Consider the following 9,823-nt stretch of genomic DNA (forward strand, 5'->3'; position numbering starts at 1 on the left):
GCTTTTGTCAAATCTCTTTTACAGTGGACCCTGCAGACTAAAAACGTTTCATTGTCCAGTGCCACAAGCTTGAGATGCCGCCGGCCACATCCCGGTCTCTTCTCATATATCACCCTTCCACCACCAGAGCCAAGTTCCATACCTGCATGCTGGAAGTTGCTTAATGGATGAGAGGCAATTGTCTGAAACTCAACATGGACAAGACTGAAGTGCTCATCATTGGGAAAAGCACCTCGCCCCTGGAACGGCACGTGGCCCCAACAGACCATGCCTGCAACCTCTGCATCATCCTAAAGAGCAAGCTCTCGAAAAAACAGGTCAATGCAATCTCATCTGCCTGTTTCCATACCCTCCCCATGCTCCGCAAGATCTTCAGGTGGCTCCCTGTCGACACCAGAAGGACCGCCACACAGGCCCTCATCACCAGTAGGCTGAACTATGGAAAAACTCTTTACGTAGGAAAAATGGCACCTTCTATTGAGACTTCAGACAATACAGAAACACTGCGGCTAGAGTCATCCTCGACCTGACCAGAAGGACCCAAATCACTCCCCACCTCAGGAAATAACACTGGCTCCTGATAAAGAAGATATGCCAGTTCTAGATGCTGACCCACGCCTACATTGATTCATTCATTCACAAATGACTACTCTTTACACAGTAACTTTTCAATAAAGACCTGGAAGTGCTCAATTAAAAATGTGTCTTTGATTGCTGTTCAAGCCCTTGAACAATCTCAACCCTGTTGCCTTGCATCTCATGCAGATAATGAAAATACTTTAAAGGAGTTTAGAATCACCAACTTAGCAGCATTTAACACCGTTGCTCCACATTCGCTAAAAACCCAGCATAAAAACCTACCAGGCCTTGCTTCAAACAATATCTTTAAAAACATTAATTTGTAACACAAAAAAGGTCATGCTGAACGTCGAATCACTCATTATTGACAAAATTCATAAATATCTGAAAAAGAAGTGCAATGTTAAAGCCCAAACAGTATAAACATATAGGCTTGAACTATTGTCCAAACATTAGTAATAGATGCTCCATTTTAATTGGGCTTTTAGAATGGTTTCTAAAAACATGCTCACATTTCTTTAAAAAAAATTATTTGAAGGTAGAACGTGGAGTTCTTTTTTTTGTTTGTTAATTATAAAACCAGATGAAGCCTACATATAAGGACAGGAGTTGGGCTAACGACTAGGGCGATTGACCTCGAATCTGGGGAACCGGGTTCGAGTCTCGGCAATGACGCTCGGCTGCACATCCTGTGATTCTGGGAAAATCACTTAATCTCCCCCTCACTAACACAAATGAATGTGTCCTCATATAATGCAACTGGTGCTATGTAAAGCGCTCTGACACCCGTCATGCTATATAAAACTCCGTAATAAAAACGGCTGCCTTATCTCAGCTATGTATGGTTAATGGACCTGAACTTTAAAAGAACCAAGAAAATAATTGGGTATTTTGCAATGAATGTTCTGCCAGAATGCACGTTAGTAAAAATTGTGTTTTCTAAGTTAGATAAAAATGGCCTGTGCATGGAACTGTAACTTTTATAAATATGTAACCGTGATCTGCTCTCTAGGGACAGATAGGCTGCGGCATATGTTCCTTCAGCCAAAGCCCGTGGGACACCTTCGGGTAAAGTCCGCGCTATATAAAATCGCATAAATAAAAGAATGTCATCGCTGTAAATTCACTTTGCTGACAGACTTATCTTTCCTTTTGAAATACCACCAACCATCTTTGCTTTACTGTGCAGCTGTACATTGATAATGAGTAAAGCAATAATAATGCTAGGCAATGAGAGTTAACACATATGTATGGGGCCTCTCAACTTAAACACGACAACACATTTGACGGGATGCAATATGTATGTTTCCGCCCCGGGGCTAAGAGTAAATAAGTTTGCTTCTTTAGAGCACAATGACTGTGTATTTACTGTTCTTTGCTTTCTAGACAAGAATTGGAAATGCAATAGGTCTCTCATTAGGAAAGTTTGAACTATTGGTCTTATAAATGACATTTATTTTATTTATGTGTTTTTTAAATTAATAGCTTTGTCACTTAAAATGCCAATAGTTATAACTTTTGCAAATGTGACACCTATTGCATTTGTAATGCAACATGCAAGAGTGACAGAAAAGGAAGAGGGACGGCAAGCGAGAGAGACCGACGATAGAAACAGAGAGGGGAGAAAGTGAAGGAAACGAGAGGGGGGTTTGAGCTGTCGAAAGAACTCGGTGTGTTATCTAGGAATCTAAGGAAGTGGCTTCTGCTGTGTCATGTACTGTAATGAGCTGCAGAAACGAGTTACTGAAATATGGCTCTGATCGTTTATGCCATTATAGGGATATCTACTGATTATAGCCGTATAGGGGCATGAGGTCACAATATTGATCGGGGTCCTAGATACAACACAACAGTACAGCCAAGATGCCAGCCTTCGTCCTGAGCCAAAGGTCAGCAGGCCTTGAAAGCTCTTGTGTGTCCATGGCTCCAATCAGCCATGTTGCCCTAAATGCTGCATGGTCCTATTCAAAGTGCCATAAACCAAGAATTGGGCCTGTGGCAAACTATCTTGCTCTATCATACCTACCATGCAGGCTGCGAAAGGTATCCTCCGAGTAGCATTCACCCATTTTTTCTATCCCGGCCTCTGTCCATTCCATCCCTCACTTCACTGTGAAGAAACTCACCCCCTGTGAAGGCAAGCCCACCAATGGAAGGTCCAAGTCATAGGCTTCATTCACCCTGTCCAGCCTTTCAAACTGAGCACTACCACCACCAGGAGTTGGGCTGCTGCCTTTGATGTATATTGGTTTCCAACATCACTGCTACCAATGCCCCCTTACGGCAAGGACCTCCCAGCTTCCCCATTTTATCAACATTCAGTTCAGGGCCCCCTGGACGGCCCCTGGATCTGAGCCCACAAGTAGTACAGTTTAAGATCTGGGTCTTCCAGCCCCCTAACCTGACAATGGTGGTGGAGAGGGATCCAGGAGACTCACGTTCATCCCCCATCTCATATCAACTCTCAAATCAGGCTGTTCATCGCCCAGAACTAGCTCAATAGATTCCAGACTAGCAGGCCTGCAAACCACTCCTTGCAAAACCACCCTTGTAGAAATGGCAACTCGTGCCATGAAAGGCAGTCTCAGGGAGCGCCAGAATGTCACACTTCCCTTTAATGCCCGCAGCACTCTTCCTAAATTCCCCTCTCTGGTAACTACGTCAGTGTGAAAGATTTGCAGCCCTGGGTACTTAAGGACTCGGGCTCCCATTTAATGGTCAGTCGGAAGATCATTGGAGGAGCACTGGAGTTTGTGTGACACCGGAAAAGTGCAGGGCTTGCTCCAGTTAGATCGAAGGCCCAACACCCTACTCGGATCCTCGAGTGCTGCCACACTCCAAGGCATTCCAGATTCTGGGTTCAGTAAGCACAGGTGCATATCACCAACATATAATGCTATGATGTGCTCCCTGTCTTGTAGCGGTATGCCTTTCCTCTTCTGTCTGTTCTCAGACTCACAAATAGTGCAATTGCCAATCAAATAACATCAGCGAGAGGGGCACCCCTATCTTGCCACCCTCATACTCCCCAAAGGCCTGAGATATGCACTACCCAGTTCGGACCCTAGCTTCAGCCTAAGTATATAAGAAATGAACCCACTTGTCTCATCCAGGTCCAAAGTTCACTCATCGTATTACTGCGCATTGATACCCCCAATTCAATGTCAAAAGCTTTGTGTAGATCTATGAACAGTATCAGTGACGCAGGCAACAAACTCCCTGGTGTTTCGTCGAGCATCCTTTATAGTCCGCTAATGTTAAATGATGTGCTATATTGAAGAATGAAACCATTCCGATCCTGATGTACTAGTGTGTGCAGATGTACCTGCAGGCCATTAGTGAGAACTCTACTGAGAATCTTGTAGTCCAGGTTCAGCATGGACAGGGGGCCAAACAATGCCACCTCCGTAGAGCCCCCCTGGGCCTTAAGGAATGAGATAATCAGTGCCTCCCTTATGGTGTCTGACAGGTCGCTACATTCCATGGAGCCAGAAAACTGCAGCTAGTCTGGGGACCAATTGTGGAATGTATGTAAACCATCAGTGTCTGAGGTCTTAACTCTGGTGAGCTCTGTAATGGCCTTAATTTCCAATAGTGTCATGGGCCCACCTAAAAGCTCTTGTTCCTCAGCTCCCAGTTGGACCAGTGGTACCTTATCTAAGAAGTCCTCTATGTCTACATCCAGAACAGTTGGCTTTTATTTGTATAGATCCCAATAGTGAAGGTTAAAACTAATGTCCCCCTGAAAGAATATAGTCTCCACCAGTGCATTCTTGGTCTGGGTAACTGGGCTACTGCTCTCCTCTGATTATAAACCAGGCAGAATTCTGCCTGCTCTCCCTCCATCAGCGTGTGTGAAGTCTATATAGTCCCGGGGTGTTATAACTCTTAACTACTCCATCATGGGGGCGATTGGAAGATCCCTTTCCAATGCTCGGATGTCTCTTTCAAGTGCAGTCAATTTACCACCCAGGGACTTCTGGACCCTTACTGACTTGCCTATGCAATAAACCCTCATCACTAACTTTAAAACATCCCATTCTGTGTTGATATGGAACGATTTTCCTGCGTTACTTCAGAAGTATTCCATGATCTCCTCACCCAAGGGATTCCTGAACATTGGCTTAACGAAGTTAGAAAGTGTGAGTCTCCATATTGGAATGGATGCCACTAGTGTACCCCAGGTCATTTCCAGAACTAAGGAGTTGTGGGCCGATAGTGTGCAGACCAGGTACTCCATGGAGCATATTTACAAACCCCGTTGTTTCACTCTTGTAATGTGCATCGTGGTGTAAGAGCGACTAAACTCAATGAGATTTATGAAGCCACGCAAGGCCAGGTTGAGTGCCCCGAGTGGCTGCATAAATCTCAAGTAAAGCAACACAGAACAAATTGCTGCATCATCTTACTCTGTGTCACGGAGGCGTTCCATAGTGTAGGAAAGTGCCTCTTTTGGACATGGTTAGCCCCCACCTTTTGGCTGAAAAATTGTGTGATTTCGACTGGAGGTGCACATGGTCCCTGCCAACCAGGTCCCCTGTACCAGAGCTGCTGCCCTAAACCTGTACCTTTTGTTTCCCAATTGGCACAACGTCAGTCCCCCTTGTAAGTCCCTAGTAAATGGTACCTTGTTACCTAGGGCACTGGCACTGAATAGGGTCCCCAAGGGTAGCAGCACAAATTGTGCCACCCTAGGGTTCCCTTGCCAAGGCCATGTATTCTGCCATTGCAGACTGCGTGCCTTGGTGCAGAAAAATCTGAATAGTCAACATGGTACACATCCCTGTGTGCCTTGCCCACACATACTGCATGAGATATAGGTAAGTCACCCCTCTGGCATGCCTTAGCCCTGTGGCAGGTTGCACACAGGGCATATCTACCTGAGCAGATATGCCCTGCAATATCCCTGTCGATTGTTGGATATTGTAAGTGAACAGGGAAGCCAAAGAGAGTAAATGGGCTAGACACTCGTCATTATGAGTTCCCCAGCACCATGATGGCTTCACTGTGTTTTGGGCTGTTTGGTACCAAACAGCTGGTCTTAATAAACCTGCACTGGTTCCAGTGTCAACATTTATTGAAATTGCACACAGGGGTCCCTTTTGGAAGGGTCCCCTGTAACCTACCAACTTAGTCTTTCTGACTGGTCTCCACCACTAGACATGTTTATGGATCCATGGGGTGAGAGCCTCCACTCTCAGGGGCCATAAATTATGCCTGCCTTGGGCATGGCTGCTTCACACCTCCTCCAGGCAGGAACATTTTTCCAGGGAAGAAAGCTTCAAAGGTGATGCCGCCTTTGAACTCTGACCCAGACCTCTTCTGCTAGCAGCAGTTGGCATCCCCCCCCCCATGTCATGACCCCACTTTCGGCAGGAAGACAGGTGGGAACATTAGTCAGATGAGGAAGAGGGTCACCAATCAACCTACACCATCCCTAATGCGGGCCGGAAATGTGGACCTCCCCAGATGGGGAAAATAGCCTGTCAGGGTCATGCCCACCTTCCACGTGGGTTGGGCACTCAGAGGGTGTAGTCACCATAATGGTAAGTAGCCCATTGGCTATCACATGACACTTCCTTGAACGCCCCTAAGTGTAGTATTTAGATGGTACTCCTGAACCTTGAATTTCAGATTCGATAGACACAAGAAGATCAAGGACAAAGAAGAGCAGCTGCCCTGAGAACAGGGAGCCTGGACTAGATTTTGGTGTAAAACCCTGCCTGTAGCCCAAAGACTTGACAATCACGGAACCCTGTCCTGACCTCTACAAACCCTATGGGCCCTCCAGCATTTCGACAAATTGCCTAAGAACTCCCTTGGAGGAGTGGAGCTACTCCCCTGCATCGCAAACACAAAACTACAGTCCAAACTCTCAAATTGCAGCTCCCGGGCCCAGCCGACGCCTCAACTGCCCAGGAGAAGGTATCGCAGCTCTGAAGGGTCAAGTTTGGAGGCACCAGGATCTTCCAAGGCTGAGCAGCATCAACCCTGGTGTACCCGACACCCTTCAGCACAAGACCGACTAAAATAGTTCATGCTGGACTCCAACTTCCTGAGGACCAAGCAACCTATGAATGACTTCTGCAGCCCTATGACCAAGTCGCTGGGTGGCCCTGTTGCCCGGCACCAGACCCTCTGAGATGTGTGCCCCTGACTTTCACCTGAGCTTGGATCATCCATTCGCTCTGCAACCAGTTCCACCAGACGGGGAATCTCTGAAATCTTGGTGGTCCTGTGTTCCCCTGGCCCTTGCGACCTCTGCACTCTTGAGTGTCCCCGGACTTGCCAACAAGTCCCCCCGTGCTTCCTATTTTCCGGTGTCCCTCCACCCTACTCCCCCCACCTCCCCTAACCCCCCCCCCTCCCCCACCCTTTTTCGTAGCGCACCAGGTACTTGATCTCCCAGCTCCCGGCTGAATCAGAGACACCCCTGACAACCTGCTGGCAGAACTTTGGACCCTGGCTGCCTAACACTCAAAATGTAGAAGGTGAACCCCTAAGTTCTACTGCACTGTGATTTATTGCATTCTGTTTTCTCCATAGGATAACTGTGTGCCTAATTGCCCACAACTGTATATTACCTGTACTTACCTTGCTTATTGCTGAAACGTATTACATGCTTACGTGTAACTGAAGTGCTTGGTTCAAACCATACATAAAAAGACATGCTATTTTTTTCATTACTCAGTCTCCACTTCATTCTTGAGTATGTGTTGCATTTATTGCCTCTGTGAGTTCAACAAATGCCTAACACTACACTCTGGTTAGGCCTAACTGCTTTTCCATATTACCACGAAATAGATTGTTAGTATTATTTACTTTTACTTCTATAACCCAGTAAGGGTCTCTCTGCACAGTGCACCCCGTTGTGGAACACTATATAGAGAGGTGGGTTTCCTACATTGGTGGGGTCTATGACTTTGTGTTTGCTGAACCACTCCGACAATAAATTAACCACACAAGTGAAGTCACAATTGCCTTTAGTTAAATTGTATTTAGCAAACCAACTATTTTTCAACATTTTTAAATAATTGTCAGGGCCCTGGTTAGGTCCTTTTTAGTACGACTGTTTTAAAAATCCAAAGCTTACTGTAGTTAGGAAACCGGTTTTGTTAGGGTCTTTAGTCCTCTAAAAAAAGGTTTCCAACTTAGTAAAAATGAGAACCAGAAACAGTACTCCAGAGAAAGTGGTACAGGTGGCGTAACTCAACCTCACACCTCACCTGTCCTGATCAATGAAACAGATTAGAGGCTTTTGTAAAACATATGGCCTTGAGACTGGGCCACCCACCCAAAGCACAGTTCCAGGAGCTTTTGGCAGAGTATGACAAAGGTCATCCAGACGATGAGTCTGATCTTACAGATCAAAACACTGACAATGGGAATGACCGTGTAACACCCACATACAGGGAAGCATCTTCAGATGAAGAGCTTGCTCTGGAAAGACTAGCTAGGAGGGCAGCTCCAGCCCAACTCCTAGCTTTAGAGAAAAAGAGAAAAGAGTTGAGCCTAGACCCATCTCTGGTGGCAGCAGACCCTAAAATCCCCAAAGGGATTGCCCCATAAACTTTGAGGGAGATATCACCAAATGATTCATTGCTTTTGAGAGGAACTGCCTTAGCAGACGGGTCAACAAGAAGCTGTGGAGTTCTATCCTGTGGGAAATGTCCTCAGGAAAGTGCAGGGATAACTATTGACACTTAATGAGAACAATGCTGAATCCTATAATCCCTGATTAAGGCCTTTAGATTACCCACTGAAGAGTAAAGAATTCGGTTCAGGGAGGCTTGAAAAACACAGAGGCAGACCTGGGTAGATTTTGTAGACTACTCAGTGAAACCCCTAGGATGTTGGATAGTTGATAGCAAGACTTTGAAGGACTTTATAATTTGTTAATGAACGAGTATCTTATTAGTAATTGTTACCAAGAGAAGTTACATTAATTCCCGGTAGACCTAGGTCCACTTTCTCCTCAAGAGTTGGGGAAGAAGGCAGACCACTTGGTCAAAACAAGGGTGACCAAAACTACCACCGGTGGAAGAGACCGAAAGAAAGAGGCCACAATGTACCCCCTAGGGAAAGAGGGTAACTCTTAAAGCAGAGACTTCTTTAGGCCTCCGAAACCTATTTCGGAGGGTTGACCCGAGACTCTTCACAGCCACAGGGTGGGTATCAGGAAATGTACTGGGACCCCAAGAAGGTTTGGTGCTAGGACTGTAGAACCACAGGGCACCAACTGGAGAGACTGGCTGTAAAAATAGAATGTTATGTTATGTTATAATGGATTTATGTTGCGCACAAATACTCATGAGTGTCCTGGTACGTAAACATAACAGTGACCGGATGGAATAAAAACTTTAGTATGCCTGCTTAAAAAGATGGGTTTTCAGTTGTTTTTTAGAAAGTCTGAAGTCCTGAATGTACCGTAGTTCAGGGGCTTCCATGTAGTGGCTGCTTTGATGGATAGAGACTGGCCCCCCAGCCGCATTCTGCGGAAACATGGCATCGCTATCCTTCAAAGGGTGGCTGAATGCAGCGGTCTGTTGGGGACATAGAAGGCAAAACGCTTCCTAATGTACAATGGTCCGTGATCGTGCAGAGCTATATGTGCCAAAATAAGAACCTTAAATTGCACTCTCTGGGCCACAGACAGCCAATGTAGGGCGCGTAAATGTTGTTTTACGCTAGATCTTCCTGAGATGTTGAACAGAAGTCTAGCCGCGGCGTTCTGTATGATCTGGTGTTTATTTTGTAAATATCCAGGAATTCCCACATACAAAGCATTGGCATAATCAATGTAGGAAAGAATAAAAGCCTGCACGACCATTTCCTTGGCCTACCTTTGGAGTAGAGGGAAGAACCTTCTCAGTGACTAAAGAGTGCTAAAACAGACACCAGTAAGTTTCTTAATATGCACCGCAAACCGCAGGTCCTCTTCGAACCAGACCCCCAGGTTTTTTGCTGGGGCTCCCTCGGAGTTAGGGCGTAGGGAGTCTGAAGGCCATAGAGACTCTCTAAAGGTGGACGGAACTGGCCACATAAAAGAACCTCAGACTTGTCCTCGTTGCATTTCAGTTGGGCATGAGCCAACCACCTAAACACAGCTGAGAGACAATTCCGGGCCATAACGGTTGCCAGGTCAGAGTCCTTCCAAGTAAATAGGAGCTGGGTCGTCGGCATATGCAATAATTTTTGCACCCAATTCCTAAGCCAGAAAGATCAGGGGAGTCAAATAGATATT

This window comes from Lissotriton vulgaris, chromosome 3_1 (genome assembly GCF_964263255.1).
Source record: "Lissotriton vulgaris chromosome 3_1, aLisVul1.2, whole genome shotgun sequence".
Taxonomy (NCBI): domain Eukaryota; kingdom Metazoa; phylum Chordata; class Amphibia; order Caudata; family Salamandridae; genus Lissotriton; species Lissotriton vulgaris.